This window comes from Dermacentor albipictus, chromosome 1 (genome assembly GCF_038994185.2).
Source record: "Dermacentor albipictus isolate Rhodes 1998 colony chromosome 1, USDA_Dalb.pri_finalv2, whole genome shotgun sequence".
Lineage (NCBI taxonomy): Eukaryota > Metazoa > Arthropoda > Arachnida > Ixodida > Ixodidae > Dermacentor > Dermacentor albipictus.
In genome coordinates, this window is record NC_091821.1 from 521,974,233 (window position 1) to 521,997,022 (window position 22,790).

Sequence of the window (22,790 nt, forward strand, 5' to 3'; positions counted from 1 at the left end):
ATATTTTCATGCTGGCGGCACCTGGCGGCATGGGAAGAAATTACCGCTGTTTCGGTTGCCAGGGCAACCGGTCGAGTGTTGCTCCCGTTCGGCCGCGCGCGCATGACTTCTACTGAACATACTCTCGCGCGCTTCTTTACCGCTTGTAGCCCGAAGAGCAACTGCTGCTACGCTTCAGCCATTTGAGCACAGTAAAAAATAAAACGCGTTTTCCATGACAGCTATAAGATGATACGTAGCTTCTGGTTGTAGCCAGGGCTATCTTGCTCCGTGGCGGGCGGTTTTCGGCTTTTTGCGCTTGCGAAACTGATGGCTATCTCGTTCCTAATCGCTCAAAGGGCGACCGCTTCTTTCTCGCTCTAGTGCTCACAGGGGTGCGCTTAGGAAGGATGCCGCCGTGCATGTGTTTCCGTTCCTTTTCTTTTTTATAAGACTCGCGAAAACTAGTTGCCCTAGCTGCTTGGCGATAAGAGGAAGATTAGCGGAAGTTTGCCACACGTGTTGCTTTTTTTGATGGGCACACAACAAAACAGTTTTCTTGAGTGCGCGCACCTACGCAGTTCGGTTACGGCGTGCCCGCTGAAGCAAACACCCGTGTCGTCTGCTTGTCGTCTGCTTTGAGCGGGTGCCGCCGGAGTGAGCGCCGGGCGCTGCTTTTTTTTTTCCGCTGCTGCTTCTACGACGCGCCGCATGGTGCCGCCACTGCATAGGGTAGCGTCGGTGCATGCAACAATTGTGACTTTATCTGGTCGCCCGCGCTCGCTCGCGCTGACGGGAGTTTCACCTCCTATATGTCTTACTCCGTGGCCAGATTGTAGTGACGCGAAGCGCCGAATGAAAAGACAAGACTATGCATTGACGGGGAACCACCCCACGAAACACGCAAGCAGCTATTTGATGTCTAAAATATGTCTTGAACGGCTAATTCAAGTCTAGTAGCTGTCTTGATCAAGACATTTTGTAGCCATTGACGTCTAGAAGTACTTCAGTAAGCCCTGCTAAAGTTACACTAAAAGTTGGCTAATTGACAGCTTGAAAAGAACAACTGAAGAGTTTTATTAGACATTCCCAAATATTTGCGGTAGCTGTTACAGTAACACGACGTTTGTCCACAGTTACAATTTATTTTAAACGAGGGATGAACATCAGAAAAAAATAAACTTTATATTGTCGGATAGAGTGATGCACAGGTAGTTTTTCCAGATGTGAGCCATGGGAATAGTGTAGTACAGCCTCATTGGCCAATTAGTGCTTTTTAATTTGACCAATCAATTGAATGTCACCTGTCAACTTATTTTGCAAATAAAACAATATCTTTATTGTATGCTATCATGCCAATGTTCGCCCATTGACCTAAACAAGAACATCTCTGCATGAAACACGTCATTATTGACAAAACTTCGCCCTGCTGGGTTTCCACCGAATCGAACTGGTTTCTAGCAAAGAAAAATTTTGTCACTGATGCTGTAGTTCAGGCAAAACTTACATCCTGGTTTCAGCTGCAGAGGGCACAATAGCCTTACACCAGTATACGATACAGAACGCTGTGCTGCAATGAGTTAAGAAATAAAGGATAGTACACATCTGGAAAAACACTCTGCGAACCACTCTAACTAGCAATATAAATATATTTTTTCTGTTGTCCATGCTTCATTTAGAAGTGAATTGTAACTTGCTTTGTGGGTGCATCTTGTAGGGTAACGCCACGTGCTTGCACAGCATCACGCAGAAAGTATGGCCAGTTCTTCGGCATACCATCCATTAGTGAATTCTTCGTGCGTTGCATGTTACCAGAACTGAAAGATAAATCATAATATGCTGTTATTTTTTATACGCTGTACGATGAGCTTTTCATGCATAAAAGATGATTGCAAGCGAAAATGCAGCAGGACATCTACTTCACACCATGTCACATATACTCGTACTTTATTACCTAATAAATTAGAAAAGATGCAGGAAGTGTAATTAACAAGAGTGACAAATAGCAGCAAAGGTGATCATGGATAAATCTTTAAGATGATCGCCGCCGCTGCCAGAGCAGGCCAGCCTTCGTAGGAGAGCACTGGCTGCCCACAAAAGCTTTCTATCACAGGCCACGCGTGAAGGTTCTTGTGGACATAAGCAAGCAATACCTGCACAGAAGAGGGGAAAAAAAGGCGAGGGAGGAAATGGGAATATTGAAATTGGAAATTCAATTAGCAATATGTGCTAAGTAAGAAGTTTGGCTAACATTAAAGATAAATTTAAGCACTCCTTTTTCTTAAATTACGGGTATCTTAAGGTATGTATGTGATGATGTTTAAAATGACTAGTATATTTCCTGGCATATAGTCATTAAATTGCACAGCTGAGTCAGTCAGCCTTCAATATATGATGTTTCGTGGCTAAAAGGCCACTTATCAACCTGTCAAACAAGTCTGAGAAGCTTCCTTCAAAATATAATCAGTTTAAAACAGTAATCCACTCTGCAGGTAAATGATGTACTAAGTAAATAAAAAGTTAAAGTATTATATTGTTGAACTAAAAGCAAGTTTGGCATTTTGCACTGCCTAGCTGTTGCCTTTCTTTAAAACTTAAACATGACACAGTACAGAGTAAGCAGGTAGCATGCAAATGAGGACTGGTGATAAAGTAGTGTTCCAAAGCTACACTCTTAGCTGGATCAATCACTTTGGTTGATATATTTTCATGTGACCCTAATTGGCTTAGGGCAATACCTCACACAAATCATGCAACACCTTGGATAGTGCATCATACAAAATTGAAAGTATCTCATGATGTGATCAAACGATAACATTGCCCACTGTCTTGGAAGTGTTAACATGCTGTTTGCACGAGAAAGTGCAAAGTGGTTCGTATAGGTAGCAAATTCATCAATGCATCTATAGCCTCAGGTAATTCTGATCAGCTATGTTGACTCGCAATCGAGAAGCCACTGCAAACAAAAAGGTGTATTCAAGTAACGGTCCATGCTGAATAATTGCCCATCTAGTGAAAAGGCAAATGTGGCAGGCTAATGGGCTAGGGCAAATAGATTGCTAAATTCTGATAACACCTCCAATGATATTGTTGAAATAGGTGATAAAAACAGCACAGGTAAAATTACAGTTATGACAAAATTTTAAAAGCCCCTCCGTAGACTGCTGGAACCCTCAGCATCATGCCTGTTCTACACGCACATATATGTAGCAGCGCATCTATATCTGAGACGCAGGCGCCTCCACACATCACTGTGTGATCTTCTCACAATAAGGTTAAAAAACAGTCTGGCACAAGCTACCTGATGTGATTCGTTTTGCAAGCGCCAGCCAAGTGCTGACGGTGGAGTAAAATTGAAGTTCGTTCTTGTATGGAAGCCTCGGCCCATGTTTTATCAATTCTAGCGGCAATGCACACCTTTTACAGCACACATAAATCTTAAATTAGACTGCTTGCTGATGCTGTACAGTAAATTCCTGTAAAGAAACTAAATCACACGGAAAACATTTAGAATACCGAACTAATCAAATGCTGGCTTGAATACACGTGATTAAGGAAGCAAGGTGTAATGTACACTGTTGCAGCACATTTTTACTCATGTATGGAATACTCGTATGACACAAGAGTTAATTTTTGAGTTCTTACATAGCAGTGACTACCTACAGGTAAATTTTGTAAGCTAATTATTAGTAGAACTGTGTATGTACACTGTTACTGAGAAATTGGTTATAATAGTGGCAGCTTATAATGGACCAGAGCAAAAAATATGCCCGTTTCTGAGACACCAACTAACTATTTTACTATGAAGCGCTCCCTTGCCTTAACCCATATAAAAAGCACTGGGAGGACCAGAGAAGGCTTACACTGATCATGATGAGGCCCCGTCGTACAGTTAGCGCCAAGATACAAGAAGCATGTCCAGCCGTCTATAGAGTGAAAGGAACAAAATAAGAGAGCATCAAGTAAGTTGAAAGACAGATTTGTAATTACAAATAAGGTGACCCAGTCACAGTCATTTATTAATAAATGGCAAGCTGTCATGGTTGCACTCGCAGATGAAGCACCTACTAGGCTGAAAGTTTTGCTGCTTATTTAGAACAAAACGCAAGCGAAATTTGTACATCAGCAGACGATTGCACTTGGAATGGCATAAATGAAGCGAACATTGCAGTTATATTTTTGTTTTTCTATAAAGTGGGAGCGCTACAAACTGCATAGTCACTGACACACGCGCGCACACGCAACGCTGTAATCCATGCAAGAACAAAAGGACACAAAATAGGGCGAGTTCAGTCTGGTTCAGCCAGCGCGTCGTCTTCGAATGCACTCCCTTCGGTTGGCTCGTGCTACATTAACCACAAAGACTAACAAGCAGGGCAAAGTTCTGACTGGTGTTGCGGAAGTCGTGGAGCGCGGTAGTGCTGAACGGCTGAACACAACCAGAACCCTCGTATAAAAGTAAAGGTGACGAAAATCCGCAGGGCAGCAGAGCCCATCTATCAAGAATTGTCGCGGGAAACACCTACAAATATTCACATTGTTGACAAAAAACGAAGTGCAACGTATTTCGCTTACCGGAAAAAGTGTTATCCGAACGTGCGGCGTACAAGGACGCACCGAGACACGAAGGCGGCGATCGCAGATATCGCCATTGTGGTAGTAAGCCGTCGGCGAAAACACGCAATACAGCCGATCTCACGAAGCACTGATGCAAAACACACGGCAAACAGCATAAGCACAGCTAAATGACTCCAGTTAATATCCAGCATAAATGTACAGAACGGCTTAGAATGACGCACAACTGGCATAACGAACCCACGACGCCCACGCCCGAGACATTACGGGCGGCAGTGGCCGTTTTTTCAAACTTCCTGCCTCCCAGTGTCCCCAGCACGGAATGAGTTGTCTGACAAATTTGGAGCGTGCCGGCGAAGTAATCACAGCGCGGTGGCTCTGTGACACCGCTGTGCAACACCGGCGTTTCGCTCCTCCTGCTGTCAGTATACCTGCTGCGCGAGCATAGAAGAATGGTTTCCAGGCGTCGTGTGCGCGCCCCGTATGGAAAACAATAACACGCCCTTGATTGTTGAAGTTGTGGTGTGAAATTATTTAACATTAAAGCCAACTTATTATGTTGCTTCCAACGAGTTCGATTTGTCTGTGGCGTCTTTTATTCTCTAACGCCGACGGCCGACGGTAACCACACTTCAACACGTCGTTTGGCATTTTTTGCACTTTTAAACAAAAAAGATCTAGAAAAGTTCTTGAGTTAGACATTCTGAATGTGTTTACCAAAATAGACTCTAGTGACACCAGTAGTGGGTTTTGCCGCATCTAGAATATACACTAGCACATTACAAGTGCTGAGGTTATGTTTAGAAGAAATTGTATTTTCAGTCTTATCATAGACCAAGACGTTTATAGCCGTTTGTAGCCGTTTCAAGAAGTTTTCAAGAGGTTGTGTGTTTCGTGGGACGGAACTCACCTTTATTCCGATGGCAATCGCTTACATATAGCTGATTTAATTGAGAGCGCCCCCTATACACAACAATTTCCCTACCTCAATTGTCAATATTGTTCGAGATTTACGGATGGAATAATATTGTTACGTAGGAAGGTGCAGACGAAAAGCTATGTACAAGTATATTTACAAGAAAATACGCTGCGCTTGGCCAAGAGGCAACAGCCCGCGCTAGCTTCTAATCGTCGTCGTCGTCTTCACACTGTTCGCCTTTTCGTGATCGCACATATTGTTCCGTAGTACTACCCCCGGGTGCAAAAGCGCCGTCCCGGAACGACTGAAGATCGGACTCGGAAGCAGTGTAGTAGGCCTTGAGCCTACTGACATGCACGACATCACTAGATACCAGAGGAGATGACGAGGTTTAACCCAAAGGAGCAATTTCGTAAGTCACAGGCGTCACCTGGCGCAGCACGCGGTAGGGCCCTGTGTATCGCGAAAGGAGCTTCTCTGAAAGTCCGACGTGACGAGAGGGCGAGCACAGGAGCACGAGCGCACCAGGCGAAAACTGTACCTCACGACGGCGGGCGTTGTACTGACACTGCTGAGTAGTTTGTGAAGCCGTCAGTCGAGCACGGGCAAGCTGGCGTGCATGGTCGGCGAGGGCGATGGCGTCGCGCGCATACTTGCTTGTTGAGATCGCAGCAGGAGGAAGTGCCGTGTCAAGGGGCAAGGTAGGTTCGCGACCGTACAGTAGATAAACTGGAGAAAATCCGGTGGTGTCGTGCCGGGAAGAATTGTACCCAAATGTTACGTAAGGAAGGGCAATGTCCCAGTTGTGGTGGTCTTTGCAAACGTACTTGGACAGCATATCGGTAAGAGCAAGATAATGTCACGCAAGAGAAAGTCCGCGACGTCAGTGGCGCAACAGGTAGGGAGAGCCCGAGTGATAGCGTATCGGGTGGCGTAATCAGTCGCGACGGCTACCCATTTGTTCCCAGAGGATGACGTGGGAAAGGGACCGAGAAGATCTAATCCAACACGAAATAACGGTTCCACAGGGACGGTGATCGGCTGGAGATGACCGGCAGGTAGCACCTGAGGTGTCTTCCGACGCTGACAGGGATCACAGGCAGCAACATACGTCGAACGGAGCGAGCGAGACCAGGCCAATAGAAGCGGCGGCGGACGCGGTCGTACGTGCGGGTTACCCCAAGATGTTCGGCAGTGGGTGGGTCATGCATCTCAAAGAGCACAGTCTGTCGTAGCTGTTTTGGCACGACAAGAAGATCAGAGCCGTCAGGGAGGAAGTTTCTTCGATACAGAATGCCGCCCTGGAGGACATATCGGCGAATGGATGCGTCGGTAGCTATAGAGCGCAGACGCTCGATAAGTGCTCGCAGCGATAGGTCTCGGTACTGCTCATCGGCGATGTTAGCGAAGGCAGACATAGAGAAAATGCCGTTGGCGTTACTACTGTCGGCGTCGTCAGGCTCCTCGACCGGGTTGCGAGACAGGCAGTCAGCGTCCTTGTGTAGTCGGCCAGATTTATAGGTGACAGTATACGAATATTCTTGGAGGCGTAAGGCACAGCGACCAAGTCTTCCTGTTGGATCTTTCAGTGAGCATAACCAGCAAAGCGCGTGATGGTCTGTGACAACGGAAAATGGTCGGCCATATAAGTATGGGCGGAATATCGCAACCGCCCAAACTAGGGTCAGACACTCACGCTCAGTTATGGAATAGTTGCGCTCCGCGGGTGAGAGGAGCCTGCTGGCGTAAGAGATAACACGGTCGTGGCCACGCTGGCGTTGTGCCAGTACTGCGCCAATTCCGTGACCGCTGGCATCAGTATGGACTTCGGTAGGCGCAGAAGGATCGAAATGGGCCAGAACGGGAGGCGTTGTGAGAATGTCGATTAGATGTGAGAATGCAGAGGCCTCGTTATCGCCCCACTGGAAAGGGGCGTCTTTTTTCAAAAGCTTGGTTAGTGGTCGTGCTATGGCGGCGAAATTTCTCACGAAACGGCGGAAGTACGAACAAAGGCCGATGAAGCTGCGCACATCCTTGACACACTTCGGAACAGGGAAGTGCGCAGCAGCATGGATCTTGCCTGGGTCCGGTTGCACTCCGTTCGCGTCAACGAGTTCTCCAAGGACGGTAATCTGGCGACGGCCGAATTGACACTTCGATGCGCTGAGTTGCAGACCGGCTCGACGAAAAACGTCCAGGACTGCCAAGAGGCGCTCGAGGTGCGTAGGGAACGTTGGGGAGAATACGATAACGTCGTCCAAGTAGCACAGGCACGTGGACCATTTGAAACCGTGAAGAAGGGAGTCCATCATGCGTTCAAAAGTGGCAGGGGCGTTACGTAGACCGAACGGCATCACTTTGAATTGATAAAGACCGTCGGGTGTTGCAAAAGCAGTCTTCTCGCGGTCGAGATCGTCCACGGCAATCTGCCAGTAGCCGGAGTGAAGGTCAATAGAGGAAAAATAGCGAGCACTGTGGAGGCAGTCAAGGGCGTCATCAATCCGAGGTAGGGGATACACGTCCTTTTTGGTAACCCTGTTAAGGTGCCGATAGTCCACGCAAAAGCGCCATGAGCCATCCTTCTTTTTGACCAGTACAACAGGGGACGTATTCTGAAACGTTCGCCGCGGCGAAGTTTCGCACTGGCCACGCCTCCGCCGTTGCAGCGCACTCTGAATGGCTGCTTTGACAAAACCGGAAATTCAGGTGGCACAAGTGAATTTTCGGTTTTGTCAAAGCAGCCATTCAGCGCGCGCCGCAACGGCGGAGGCGTGGCCAGTGCGAAACTTCGCCGCGGCGAACGTTTCGGAATACGTCCCCAGGTGACGCCCGTGGACTATATGATGGTTCCATAATGTTCTTGGCAACCATTTTGCGAACTTCAGCGTGAATAACTTGGCGCTCAGCTGGTGACACTAGATACGGGCGGCGATGAATAGGAGGGGCATCGCCGGTATTAATGCGATGTTTGACAGCTGTAGTTTGGGCCAAAGGATGATCGTTAATGTCAAAAATATCGTGGTAGGAAAACAGAACGCGGTAGAGTTCACGAGCGTGCTCGGTCGGCAAGTCGGGCGCAATCATTTTCTGTTAGTCAGCGATGGTACAATTAGCCGACTGCGATGGTAGAGGAGTATCAGATGAAGTGTCGTCTACTACAATGGATCCTACTGAGTGATCCTCGAATGAGCAAAGCTAGGCCAGAGACATCCCGCGTGGCAGCACTTGTGTCGTCAAGCCAAAGTTGACCACTGGCAGGCAGACGCAATTCGCCGTAATAGATAAAACTGTATGAGGTACTGTGATCCCGTGGGTAAAGAGGACGTCTTGCATAGGAGCCGCGATGTAGTGACCGTCGGGGACTGGTGGGGATGACACTAGCTCAACGTAGGTCAGTGCCGAAGGTGGTAAGCGAACGGAGTCGACGGAATTGAGGCGACTGGGGTGTGGTTCAGCAGGATCCAGAACAGGCAGGTCAAGGCGGAGAGTACTGGCGGAACAATCGATGAAAGCAGAATGTGCGGAGAGGAAGTCTAAGCCCAGGATGATGATGTGGGGACAGTGGGCGATAACTGTGAATAGCACGATTGTTGAGCGATCGGTGAAGGAGACGCGGGTGGTACACATACCAATTACGGGGGCTGTTCCGCCATCGGCGACACGGACAACAGGCGTCGTGGCGGGTGTGATAATTTTCTTGAGCCGGTTACGAAGGTCAGCGCTCATTACGGACAAATGCGCCCCAGTGTCTGTGAGTGCAGACACAGAAACACCGTCGACTTGCACGTCAAGAAGGTTCAGATGAGTGGGCAACGTCAGTAGAGGATTTGGCGGCGTAGGGAGCAATGCAGCGTCACCTTGAGGCGCTGCATCGTCTAGTTTTCCGGCTGGGAGCGGCGTCCGAAGGGAGTCGGCGAATAGGAGCGACGGGGCTGGGGAGAGCGAGATTGTCGTCGTTGGGGCGAAGGCGAACGATAATAGGAGCGGTTCGGTGCAGGAGAATCAGCGGCAGCGTTATCGGAGCGTGCGGCATAGGGTCGAGAAGGGCCACCTGGAGGGGCGAGAGTAGGCAGTATAAGTAGACCGGGTCGGGGAACTCCAGCAACTGAGACAGTGCCGAGAAATGTGCCCGATTCGATGGCAGTGGAAACAAATGTGCTCGTCGTCAGCAGTGCGCCATTCAGATGGGTTGCGGAAACGTGGTGGGTAAGAAGATGCGAGACGGGGCGGAATCGAAGAAGCCGGGCGGGTATCAGGACGATGGGCTGAGCAGATGGTGTGAATACTCATGTTTTCGAACTCTTGGCGGACAACTGCCTGGATCAGTGAGACCGTGACTGCAGATGTGTTGGGGGGACTGGAGTCGAAGGCAGCCGGATAGGCGGCCTAGATCTCACGCCGGACTATCCTGGTAACATCGGCAGTGTTGTTGGGACGTGGAGTGTCGGCACAGGAAGATGTCGCTGGGGTGTTGGGCAGACGGGCAAACTGCTGGTCAATACGTCGGCTTTTAGCGAGTTCCAGGAGGCGGCACTCTTTTGTAACAGCATCCACCGTCGCTACGTTGTTGCAAACGAGCAAGTTGAAGGCGTCATCGGCAATGCCCTTGAGGATGTGGGCAACCTTGTCTGACTCAGTCATGTGGGTGTCAACTTTGCGGCACAGAGCCAAGACGTCGTGAATGTACGTGACACAGGGCTCTGCTGACGTCGGCACACGGCCGGAAAGCGCCTTCTGCGCGGCAAGTTGGTGACCGTAGGGGTCGCCGAACAAGTCTCGAAGCTGTGTATCCCAACTGGTGAGCTCATCTTCGTGCGTGCGATACCAAACACTAGGTGTGCCACCGAGGTAAAAGACTACATTGGCGAGAATAATAGTAGGGTCCCACCGGTTATTGCGGCTGATGTATTCATATAGGCTGATCCAGTCATCGACGTCTTCCCCATCTTTGCCCGAGAATACGCCAGGATCACGGGGAGCGGGGAGAGTGATGTAGGTCGTCGAAGTGGCAGCAGGTGTCGGAGTCGGCGGAGTCGAGTTGTCGTCTGAAGTAGTAGCTTAGCGCAAATAAAACCACGGACACAAGGAAGACAGACAAGGACAAGCGCTTGTCCTTGTCTGTCTTCCTTGTGTCCGTGGTTTTATTTGCACTAAGCTACTACTTCAAATATGGACGACCAACTAGCCCAACAGTCAACTCTTCGAGTTGTCGTCGCCGGGAGCCATGAAGGAAGGCTCGACGTACCGTCCACTGCGAAGCTCCGTGACGAGGTACAGGGAACGTCCACCTCCACCAGATATGTTACGTAGGAAGACGCAGACGAAAAGCTATGTACAAGTATATTTACAAGAAAAAAATTGGAGGACGCTTAAGCTTCGCCTTCAAGAGTGGAACGCGATAGCGTTCCCGTCGACCCGCCAATGGGTGTAAGACAATGGGCTACAGGGCAGCCATCACTTACGAGGCGCCCCGCATCAGACGCGGTGAGCGTCGAGCCATATGGTCGAGCAACGCGGCGTTCTGCGCAGCAACGAAACGTGCGCCTGAGCAAGCGGAGCGAACCAAAGAACTCGGTATCCCGGAGGGGGAAATGATGCACGCATGCCAAACGCCGTGATCGGCACGGGCAGAGAGATAGAGAGATAGTGATCTAAAGAAAGGAAGGACGCTTGATTCTACAGAGGGAGCAAGGCGAAGCGTTGTCAGGGGAGAGAGTCCGAGCCGCGACAGCTCCAATGCGCGCGTGGCGCGCCATCTGTCGGGGCAGCGCCGTACATCGAAAGGAGGGGGTCTTCTGTGTTTGCCGCAAGATGGCTCTCCGTGTGCGGAAAGCGCAGAAGAAATGCAGCGAAACGCACTTCGCTACTCGTGTAATTGCGACTTCTGTAAGTTACATGTTCATAATTACCGATATACACCACAGTACAACTTTCCACGGCTCGTTTCGAAGGCAACACCGCATTCACTGGAGGCGCGTTTGTACCTTTTGGAAGCATCGAAATCGTGGCTGAGTGGTAGCGTCTCCGTCTCACACTCCGGAGACCCTGGTTCGATTCCCACCCAGCCCATCTTGGAAGTTGCTTTTTATTTATGGAGTGCCTGCCGTGATTTATCGCTCACGGTCAACGCCGCAAAACGCCGACGCCGACGACACCGGCTTTTCTGCGACACGAGCTCCTTAACGCTATCGCGTTAATACGCTGCGCTTGGCCAAGAGGCAACAGCCCGCGCTAGCTTCTAATCGTCGTCGTCGTCTTCACACTGCTCGCCTTTTTGTGATCGCTCATATTTTTCCGTAGCAATGTCAAGGACTCTAGCAACACTATCACGGAAACTTTTCTTACATGGATATTTGGCACATGAATTTAGGAACACAATACACCTCTCCAATATTGCATTCTTTATAAAAAAATTTAGTGTCTCCTGATAGTTGCCAAATGGACAAATTAATGGAAATGTTCCTAATCCTCGCAATGTTGAAAAAAAAGTTTGGCTGTACTGACAGCACCTATGCCTACGGCCCATTTCTTACAACCCACCATAGCGCCACTGTATTGGCAAGGCCACAAAAGTGATAACACATGTTAAAGCTACGCTTAACAAGTCATGATTAATTACACAAATGAAGCGCTAAAACGGCCCTAGGTTTCAAGGAATTTTTAATAAATCAAATTAAAGACACCTCTACATAAGCAAAATGTTTATAACGCCCCTTCTAGAGATTCTCTTTGCGTCTGTTATCACACATTGGTCGCTTCGTGATTCAGGGAGCTGGCTTAGATAGTCCCACAGGCTGATGCACCCGCAGACAATGTAGCTTGTTCCTAATGTTGCGTGAGCTCAGATTTGTCACCTGTAATTATAAGGTAAGACAAGATATTAACAAATATACATGTTACAGTGAAACTTCATTATAACGAAACGGGACATAACGATTATTGTACGTAGGAAAGTGAAATCCCCGTGATATCTGTAGATATCCGCGTTTTAGAGTCTTGTTTCAACGAAGTAAAATTATCGTGCCAATAGATTTGCAGAACTTGATTTGCCTCCGAAACAAAAAATGCCCAACCTTTGCAGGCTCAATAGCATTTCGCGTGGGTCGGCACACATCGGTGGGGCCAAAATATTGGAGTATTTGTGTTGAATGCGCCGTCGAACACTGTTCCTTCTCACCACTGCGCATAGCTGAGCATATACAGAGGTCCTTTATTGCCATCACAATTTCTGTCACTGCGGCACCGCGCAGGCTAATTATGCAGCTAGGCGTAGCCTCGGAGATTGTACCGGTGCAATCTCAGAGACCATGCTGCCCTATGTGACATGTGCTGCTCGAACGCGACAAACGTTGTTGGCATCGCAGCATGCAATCTATTCAACCACGTCGCTATTTGGCGATGCTAAAGACAAGCCAACTGAAAGCAGAAACGAAAGACCATCACATTGAAACAGAAGGCAGCTATCGTAAACACAATCGTGTCAGATGTTAAGCTGTGTGTTCAGGACACCGAAATTTGTTTTGCTGTTTCCTGTTCAGTGCACGTGGCCATGTAACGGTTCTACTGGCCACAAAGCCGTCTTCTATGCAAGTTCAAATTTGTGCATTTCATTACGCATGCATTGCAGTGAAGGGCAGTAATTAATGAACCAATTTCGGCTCTCCCTTCAACGTCGTTATAAAGACAATTGATAGCATATGACTGATAAGAGCTCCCGCTCATTTGTACGGAAGCTTTGTTTGAAAACAGTAACTGTAATAAGATGATTTATTATGAGGAACTAGGCACAGTCTAGTAGCACTGGCAGCAGACGAACACTGATCACGCGCACAGCCGACACACGAGTGCCTTCTTCGTCTTCCTCTTCACCACAATGGCCCCCGGGAGAGAAGAGGAGCCACCCTGGCGACGCGCGGCGTAGGTAGGATGAGGGGGTCATAGTACGGCTTAAGTCGGTTGACATGAACCGTGTCACGCCCGCGATGCCTATGGTCGGCTGAAGGTGTCACAGGTTCTACAACATAGGTGACAGCGGAGGTACGGTCTATGACGCGGTATGGGCCATCATAGCGTGCATGGAGTTTGGTCGAAAGGCCGGGGCTGTGAGGCGGGACCCACAACCAAACAAGGGAACCAGTCGGGAAAACTGGTGTAAGCGCGTCACTGTTACGCCGCAGCTTTTGACGACCTTGAGCAGCGGTCGTAAAGGTTCGCGCGAGCTTACCGCTACCAACGGCATCTCCGCGTGGTCAACTTCCTGTGACGAAGCCTTCCAGCAACTACGTCGCCTGCTTACTTCGCCACCGATTCTTCGTCACTACGATCCCACAGCGCCTACAGAGGTACATACGGACGCCAGCGGTATCGGACTTGGTGCAGTCCTCGCACAACGGAAAGACGGCTATGACGAGTACGTCGTCGCGTATGCGAGCCGCACTTTAAAGAAGGCAGAAACCAACTACTCAGTAACAGAAAAGGAGTGCTTGGCAATTATTTGGGCGCTCGTCAAATTTCGTCCATACCTATATGGTCGCCCTTTTGACATTGTCACCGACCACCATTCACTTTGCTGGCTGTCCTCGTTGAAGGATCCGTCAGGTCGCCTAGGGCGATGGGCACTCCGCTTACAAGAATATGAAATCCGCGTTGCGTACCGATCGGGCAGAAAGCACTCTGACGCCGATGCGCTTTCCCGATCGCCGTTACCTTGTGATGTGGCTTCAGTGTCTCCGCTCTTCGCATGCATGTCAGCCTTCAACGTCGATGATATGCCGGACGAGCAGCGTAAGGATCCCCTCCTTTCAACTATGCTGAATTTCCTCCACGACCCATCCGCCACACTCTCTTCTCGAACACTTCGTCGCCAAGCCGCTCACTTTACTGTCCGCGACAACGTTCTTTACCGCAGAAATTATTTGCCTGATGGTCGCAAATGGCTCCCGGGCGGAAACACCACGATATCATCAAGGTAGCACAGACATGTTTTACACTTGTAGTTGCGAAGGATGGTGTCCATCATACGCTCGAAAGTAGCGGGCGCGTTGCAGAGCCCGAATGGCATTACGGTAAATTCATACAAGCCATCGGGCGTGATGAAAGCTGTCTTCTCACAGTCATCATCTGCCATCGGCACTTGCCAATAGCCGGAGCGAAGATCCAAAGATGAGAAGTACTCCGCGCCTTGCAAGGAGTCGAGGGGTCATCTATCCGAGGCAGCGGATAGGCATCTTTACGAGTGATCTTATTCAGTCGACGGTAATCCACACAGAAGCGTATTGACCCGTCCTTCTTGCGTACTAATACTACAGGAGACGCCCAAGGACTGTGGGAAGGGCGAATGACGCCACGGTGCAGCATGTCGTCGACCTGCTCGTTAATGATCTTTCGCTCGGCTGCCGACACGCGGTATGGTCGCTGGCGTAAAGGAGGATGGGGACCAGTGTGTACGCTGTGAGTGACGGTTGCCGTACGCCCCAGAGATATTTGGTCACAGTCAAACGACGAGCGAAAATTCTGAAGAAGCGCGAAGACTTGTTGGCGATATGGAGGCGGCAGATCGGCGTCTACGACAGATTCAAGAACGTCTGACGACGACGACGACAATGATGATGATGATGTGCATGGCACGGGAGAAGTAAGGGCGTCGAGTTCATAACAGGCCGTGTCGTCGGAAACATCGAGAATGTGAAGCGGGTCAGAGGGCTGAACACGACCGTGTGATTCGCCGCGCAGTAACGTCACATGGTAGTGAGACGGGTTACACACAAGCATTGAGGATAATCCAGACACAGTGGTGAGGACGGCAAATGGGAGAAGTAGGGCCTTGCGGCGTAAAAAAATCGGCGACGGTGTAAAAAGTACTGTAGCGTCTGGCGCGGTAGAGCAAGAGACGGGCACAAGCACACACAAGTCGGGTGGTATGTCCGTATCGGACACAATAGTGAGCTTGGAGGCTTTTTGTTCAGAGGGGTCAGGCAGCGGGGCATCGGCAAGCGGGAAAAGCGCAACTTCGGCCCGGGCACAGTCGATGATGGCACGGTGGTGAGACAAGAAGTTCCAGCCGAGATTAATGTCATGTGAACATGATGACAACACGAGAAATTCAACAACATAGACAATGCCGTCGATGACCACCCTTGCAGTAAATTGAGCGAGCGGGGCTATATGCTGCGCAGTCGCGGTGCTTAGAAGCATACCAGACAACGGCGTTGTGACCTTATGGAGGCTGCGACAAAGCTTTTCGTCGATAACAGAAACTGCAGCCCCAGTATCAATAAGCGCAATTGCGGCGGTTCCTTCGACCAAAACGTCCAATAAATTGCGTGGCGACTGTGCAGGCTTTGTAGAAGTCGCGAAGCTTGCATTTCGTGCCTGCGGAACAGCAGCAACTAGTTTCCCTCGCTAGGTGACTGGCGGCGACGTAAGGGGGAAAGTGAGCGACGACGTGGTGATGGCGAACGATGGGTGCCGACAGGGCGTCGAGGAGGCGGCGAAAACTCGTGGTCGGGAAGCATCGCATGCCCGTTGGTATCGTGGGAATATCCAGGCGGTGCGACAGTAGCGTTAGCAGGTGGCATGCGACGATGGCAGAAGCGCGCAACGTGGCCGGCGACACCGCAAGCGAAGCATATGGGTCGGTGGTCGCGTGTGCGCCAAGGGGTCTGAACCGGGCGTCGAGATGGAACGGGAGGCGACGCGGGAGGAGGTGCAGCGTGACATCGCATTGGCGCCGGAAACGAGAACGTCGGCGGCGCAGGTCGCGCGGCGACTTCGGCATAGGTCAGAGGTGCAGCCACGGGAGGGCAGGGTTGGGCGAAAGGTAAAGACCCAGCAAGTTCCTCGCGAATGGCCCGCTTAATGGGAGCAGCCAGAGATGTGTCAGGCTGGGGAGGTCCATCGTTGAGAGGCAGCATAGACAATTGGCGCGCCACCTCCTCACGTATGAAATCCTTAATCTCAACAGAGAGCGACACTGCTGGCGTAGTGTTTGAGCGAAGCGTGAGGCCCGAGAGAGAGTCGCCAGGTGTGAGAGCGCTGCGCGCAAGGACCCTTTGTCGACGCAGCTCATCGAAGCTCTGGCAAAGAGTGACGACAGCTGCGACAGAAGTAGGGCTCCGCGCCAGGAGCATTTGAAATGCGTCGTCCTCGGTGCCCTTGAGGATGTGCCTCACCTTGTCCTCTTCAGTCACGGTGGAATCGACGTGGGCGCAAATATCAACGACATCCTCTATGTAACTAGTATAAGACTCGCCGGGCTGTTGAGCGCGCTGGCGGAGGAGTTGTTCAGCACGGAGTTTTCGCAAGGCTGGACGACCGAAGACTTCCGCGAATGCAGTTTTGAAAGCGGACCAGGTTTGCAGTTCCCGTTCGTGATTGTGGAACCAGAGGTTCGCAACGCCAGCAAGATAGAAGATGACGCTACGGAGCTTCGTCGGGTCATCCCACTTGTTGTGTTCACTGACGTGCTCGTAGGTAGAGAGCCAATCTTCTACGTCAGTCTCACCTGAACCGCTAAAAACAGGAGGGTCCCGCTGCCGTTGCACGGCGCCGCACATGACAGGAGCGGCAGATGCGCCAAGCGGATTGTTGGGAGCGCCGTTCATAGTAGCGGCTGGAGCAGATGTTAAAGTTCGGCTGCAAAGTTCCAGGGTGAGGTCGGGGAGTGCAGCACCTTCCACCAAATGTAATAAGATGATATATTATGAGGAACTAGGCACAGTCTAGTAGCACTGGCAGTAGACGAACGGTGATCACGCGCACAGCCGACAGACAAGTGCCTTCTTCGTCTTCCTCTTCACCACAGTAAGCTAGAAATTTGGCCCAGGCATCTTGTGTATGCATGCTGTTGAAAATGAATAATGCCGTCGCTGCGATTCAGCCTTTTGTGTAGTCTGACAGGAAACACCCTGCATACTGACTTGGCATCCCGATTCTTGGCAATAACGAAAGCCTTATCCAAAAGGCCAATATGATGGTTACAGGCTGCGACGAGCTCCACAAGTAAGTCGCAGGTGAAATTTTTCGTTTTCATGTCATACACATGCTGCTTCAAGCACTTTTCGAAAATCCATCTTTTGTTCAGGTAAACGTAGTCACAGTTCCCGCACGGCATACCTAAACCATACCATACCGAAAAACAATTTTACAGCATGTCCTTCACATGTGCCAGTTCATGGTGCCGCGTGCAGGCAGCTGCATATATCCGTCGCATTGACTTCATAGGCTTTCAGAAACCTTCATATCACTGTGATAGCGCCGACAGGCGTCGTCCAGTGTCCGTTATCAGAAGCGGATAAGCAACCACCAGCGCGTATAAGAAGCACGCGCTGTTCCAAATAAAGCATTCTCCGTTCCGGAGCTCGTTGGTCTACTTGCTTGTAACGCTGCACGCGCCACCATCCGCGCAGCACACAACACATCGCGACGAGGGTGGAACCGACGCAAGTGGCTTCCCGGGACCGTGGCGGCTGCTGACAACCAGGCCAGGGCGGCGGAACCTTGAGGAAAAGGCCAACATGTCAAAGGTGGGAAGAATCGATTGCTTCGACGAGAAGGCCGAAAGTTTTGACTCGTACGTGGAACGGTTCGAGTTGTATGTGGAGGCAAATGAAGTAGCCAACAGCAAGAAATCAGCTGTATTCTTGACGGTCGTAGGACCGAAATCGTACGAAATACTGAAAAACCTGCTCGTACCCCATGCGCTGTCCAGTACAACGTACGATGAGGCCAAAGCGGTTCTGAATAACCACAACAGCCCCCGGAAAGCCATCATAGCGCAAAGGTGTAGATTCAACCGCCGCGTACAGTTTGAACAAGAAAGCGTGGCAGAATTCATACTCCAGCTGAATAATTTGGGCAGAAGCTGCGCATTCTGTGACTTTCTTGACCAAGCCTTGAGGGACAGGCTCGTAGCGGGGCTGCAGTACTCGGACACCCAGCGGGAGCTGTTTGCAGCAGACGCCGGGGATCTGACCTTTGAAGGGGCTGGCGAAATTGCTCTGAACCGCGAAATGGCATCGAAATAGTCGCAACAAATTAAGTCTGATGAATCAGGTCGTCAGGTGGACCTGACAGCTGAAAGCAGGCAAATAGGCAAGCTCTCAGGCCAACAACGCCCCGTCACAGAGAACCGCAGGCGAGTAGTCGGGTCAAAGCCCATAGAATGTTTCCGATGTGGAAAAAAAACACTCGGAACAAACGTGTCGATACCGCAGGTACAAGGGCCACAACTGTGGCACCCAAGGTCATCTCAGGACGATGTGCAGGCGGGGAACCGAAGCACGCAAATAATTAAATTGGATGGACCACTCCACGGAAGAATCGGAGACCGATTTCCAGATTTGTAGTATCGCCAGCAACAAGTCAGCGTATTATGTGTGGGGATGCGCGATTCTCGCGCGTCCTCTGATGTTTTTCCCGCATAGCGCGTCGCCTGTAATCCGGCTTCGCCGCGTGGCCTGCGTGATGTCCGCAGCGGTCGATGTGGTTGGGGCGCAGTGCGAGAGATGGCGCGAGTGCTGCGCTGCTAACGCCGCCGACAGGCGGGGTTACTTGGCCGCCGGGAGACAAGGCGCTTCCTCTTCCCCGGCGGGTCGGCGAACCACGTGGACGTCCCGCGCGTGCGTGCCGACCCATGCTTCTGCGAGACCATCTCGCGTGGCCGCCTTCGAACGCACCACCGTTGGCGTGACCGAACACGCGAACGACCAGGCGTTGGGATCAAGCATGGGGCGAACATATTCACTCGTTTTCTGGTCGCGGTGAGTCGGACTTCTCGATTTGTCGTGCGCCCATCGGCATGTTTTGTGGATAGCAACTCGGCTAGCAGGCATTGATCTATGAAAGGTGCAATAAATGCCCTTGTGATTGTTTGCACTACTGTGTTGTCGTTCCTTTGTCCCAAAAGTACGGAGGAGAACCCCACATATGTTACCGTGAATGTAGAGGGCCACAACGTGACCATGCAAATAGACATGGGCGCCTCAGTGACGGTGATGCCGAAGGCAATGTATCAGCAGAACTGGGCGCACCTGTCCCTGGAGGCGGTGGCTAATCCGTTAAGAACGTACACGGGCGAGCTTGTCCCAGTTCTTGGTTCGGTCGACGTGCAAGTAAAATACAACAAGCAGACTTGCGTCCTTCTCCTGATAATAGTCGATGACGCAGGAAAGCATGCAGTGGTCGTGCCTACTGGGAAGAAACTGGCTGAGTTGACTAAGGGTAAATTGGAACGAAGTCGCTGTCATAGGGCAAGTAGACATGGTATCTGAGCTGAAACAGAAATTTGCGCCGGTTTTTTCCAAGCACTCAGGACCAATTTCCGGGTTCAAAGCGCAATTGCTAATAAAACCGGACAGCAAACCCGTGTTCTGCAGAGCACGTAAGGTACGTTTCGCTCTTGTTGAACCAGTGGGAAACAAGCTGGATACTTGGGAGGAAGCCGGCGTCGTGAAGCAGGTAACACGGAGCGAGTGGGCAACACCCTTGGTCGCTGTGCCAAAGGACGGAGGGGCAGACGTCCGGTTGTGTGGTGACTATAAACTCACAGTGAAACACGTGCTGAGAACAGAGCATTACCCGCTTCCGCTACCAGAAGACGTTCGCAGCATTAGAGGGCTTGACTGTTTTTTGCGTTTTGGATATAGCCTCTGCATACCAGCAAGTAGAGCTATGCGAAGACTCCAAGTCACTCTTGGCGATAAACACACATAAAGGGCTCTTCCAATATCAGCTTCTGCCGTTTAGCATTCCAAGCACTCCGGCAGTATTTCAGTCGCTTATGGACAGAATCCTCAGTGGTATTCTTCACGTAGGATATGTCACATTGATGATGTAATCATTGGGGGTACCACCACGTCGGACTGTCGAGAGTGGCTAGAACAAGTACTGCAGCGGTTTCAGGCCCACAATGTAACTGTTCAAGAGGAAAAATGCAAGTTTTTTCAAAAGGAAGTTCGGTACCTGGGCCACCGGGTATCGGCAGCCGGAATCCAGCCTTTGAGATCAAAAGTTAAAGCAGTTACGGCTGCGCCAGAACCATCAAATGCAATGAAATTGAAATCATTCTTTGGCGTGGTGACCTTTTATTCCAAGTTCCTGTCGAACTTCCGTGGCAGCACCGCAGCACCGCTCTCTTAAAGAAAAGCCTGCACGGGCCCAAAGAACACGCTGCTGCTTTCCACAAAACAAGGAAACTGCTCACGTCGAGCCCAGTACTCTGCTACTACAGCCCAAACCGGCCGCTAGTACTCAGTTGCAATGCATCCCAGTACGGTCTGGGCGCAGTGATTTCGCATGTGCAAGCAAGCGGGAACGAAATGCCCATTGCGTCTGCCTCTCGAACATTATCGGCAGCGAAATGCGGGTACTCGCAAATTGAAAGAGAAGCATTGGCCATAATATATGGGTTGAAGCAGTTTCATCGATATCTGTACGGCCATCTTTTTACGCTTTTCACGAACCACCAGCCGTTACTCGCCATTCTAGGTGCCTGCAAGGCGATACCAACTTTGGCCGCTGCGCGCTGCAATGTTTGGAGTCGGGCATGAAATAGATGGTAGCTGGCCCATGCTGTCGTCCGACTCATCCATGCTGAGAGCATTGTTGAAGTGAGGGACTTGTTCTCATCGAGAACGAGTAATATGGGTTTATTGCCAGTATCTACATAAAGATGTTACAGTTCATTAATCTAGCATGACTGCGAGAGAAAACACACTATGAGGAGCCGCGCAACAGCTCTTTAAATACACTCAGTCCTCCCTAGGTGAGGGAAAACGTTCGACCAGAGTCATCGTAGCCAAGCCACCTTTGAGGTGGAGGGCTTACACACGCACTTCCGCACAGGTTTCACTGCTCCCCCCCCCCTCCCGAGGCGAGACGGTCTTCGTAGAACTGGGTCTTGCCCTAAGGAGGCGCCTCTTAATCCCCGAGCTGACCCCCGCAGAGTGGCCACCGTGGTTCTCCATTGTATTGCGTCTTGAAAGGCGCGTGGGATGGTGCCGCCAAATGCATTCCTTCAGTAGCTCCCCCGCTCCCGAGAGACCAGGTCGGTAATGGGAAGTTCACTAACCAAGCCTGGTTCGCCGACCTCCTTTCGGCATTCCTGCGATGGAGAGTTGCGGACACGACGTATTTTCCTTTTCCCAAAGTCAGTCGCCGCAGATGACAAGAGGCTGCATAATGACGCCTTGTCGTCCTTTCAAAGCAAGTCTCCACTGTAGACCTAGTGGCGCCGTTCGGCTGGATATTGACGGTCGCTTCCTAGTAAGCGCCAACCCCGCTGCTGGAGCCGGCTGGAAAAACTTTGCATGTTGGCTCCTCTGCAGACAGTTCCTAAAATCGCATGCAACGATGGGCGCTTATCATGGCGGGATATCGTTACGAGCTTAGGTATCGGAAAGGGTTCCAAATGGAAGTGCTTGATGCATTATCGAGATTGTCACTTCCAAGTCAAGCAAAGGATGAAGAGGCCGACTGTTTGGCAGTTTTTGAAACGAAGCCGCTGTCGGCCAGAGATGTCGCCAAGGCTACCAGACAGGACAAAGTGCAGTGCACGGTTGCGGAACATACTCGTGGATGGCCACTGCAAGTAGAAGCCGCGCTATGGCCATACTACACCAGACGAATGGAACTATCACTAGAACAAGGATGCGTGACATGAGGTGGCAGGGTCGATGTTCTGCCCAAACTGTAAGAATGCGTTGGCATTACTGCGTGAAGAACACCCTGGAACAGTCCGATTGAAGATGTTAGCTCGCGGCCTAGTGTGGTGGCCTGGGCTTGACGCGGCCATTGAAACTGTCGTGTAAAGTTGCAAAATCTGCCAGGCAACGCAGAGTAGCGCTCCCCGCGCCCCTTTGGAACCCTGGCCATTTCCCACTCGCTGCTGGCAAAGAGTATACGTGGATTTTTTTGAGTTCGAAGGCGCTTCATTCTTGCTGTGTGTCGACTATTATTCTAAGTGTATTGATGTCTTCCACATGAAATCGACCATGTCCATGAGCACCATTGAACAGCTTCGTACCCTCTTTGCTGCATACGGGTTGCTGGAACAGCTATAGTGTCAGATAATGGCGCCAATTTACGGCGCGAGAGTTCAACGATTTTCTCGAGTCATGGGGAGTGCGTTACACATACAGCCCACCTATCATCCACAGTCTAATGGAGCAGCTGAGAGGTGTGTGCAAACAGTAAAAAAAAAAAATGAGTAAGCAAATACTACACGACATCGCTTCCGGCAGCCACAGGATGCTACGAGAACGCCTAGACCATTTTTTTTGCTTGCCTATCGGACAACTCCATGCGCAGTAATTATCGG

At 50.6% G+C, this 22,790-nt stretch overlaps 1 long non-coding RNA gene across 1 annotated transcript in view; it reads right to left on the bottom strand.

The window, feature by feature from the left end:
* Positions 1-1,071: 1,071 nt before the first annotated feature.
* Positions 1,072-22,790, bottom strand: part of LOC135908151 (uncharacterized) — an 84,689-nt gene continuing 62,970 nt past the window's right edge. The window contains exons 3-4 of the long non-coding RNA XR_010566227.2: positions 3,843-3,905; positions 1,072-1,796 (exon numbers count right to left, since the gene is read on the bottom strand). This is a non-coding gene — a long non-coding RNA (uncharacterized lncRNA). The remainder of the gene's footprint in view (positions 1,797-3,842; positions 3,906-22,790) is intronic.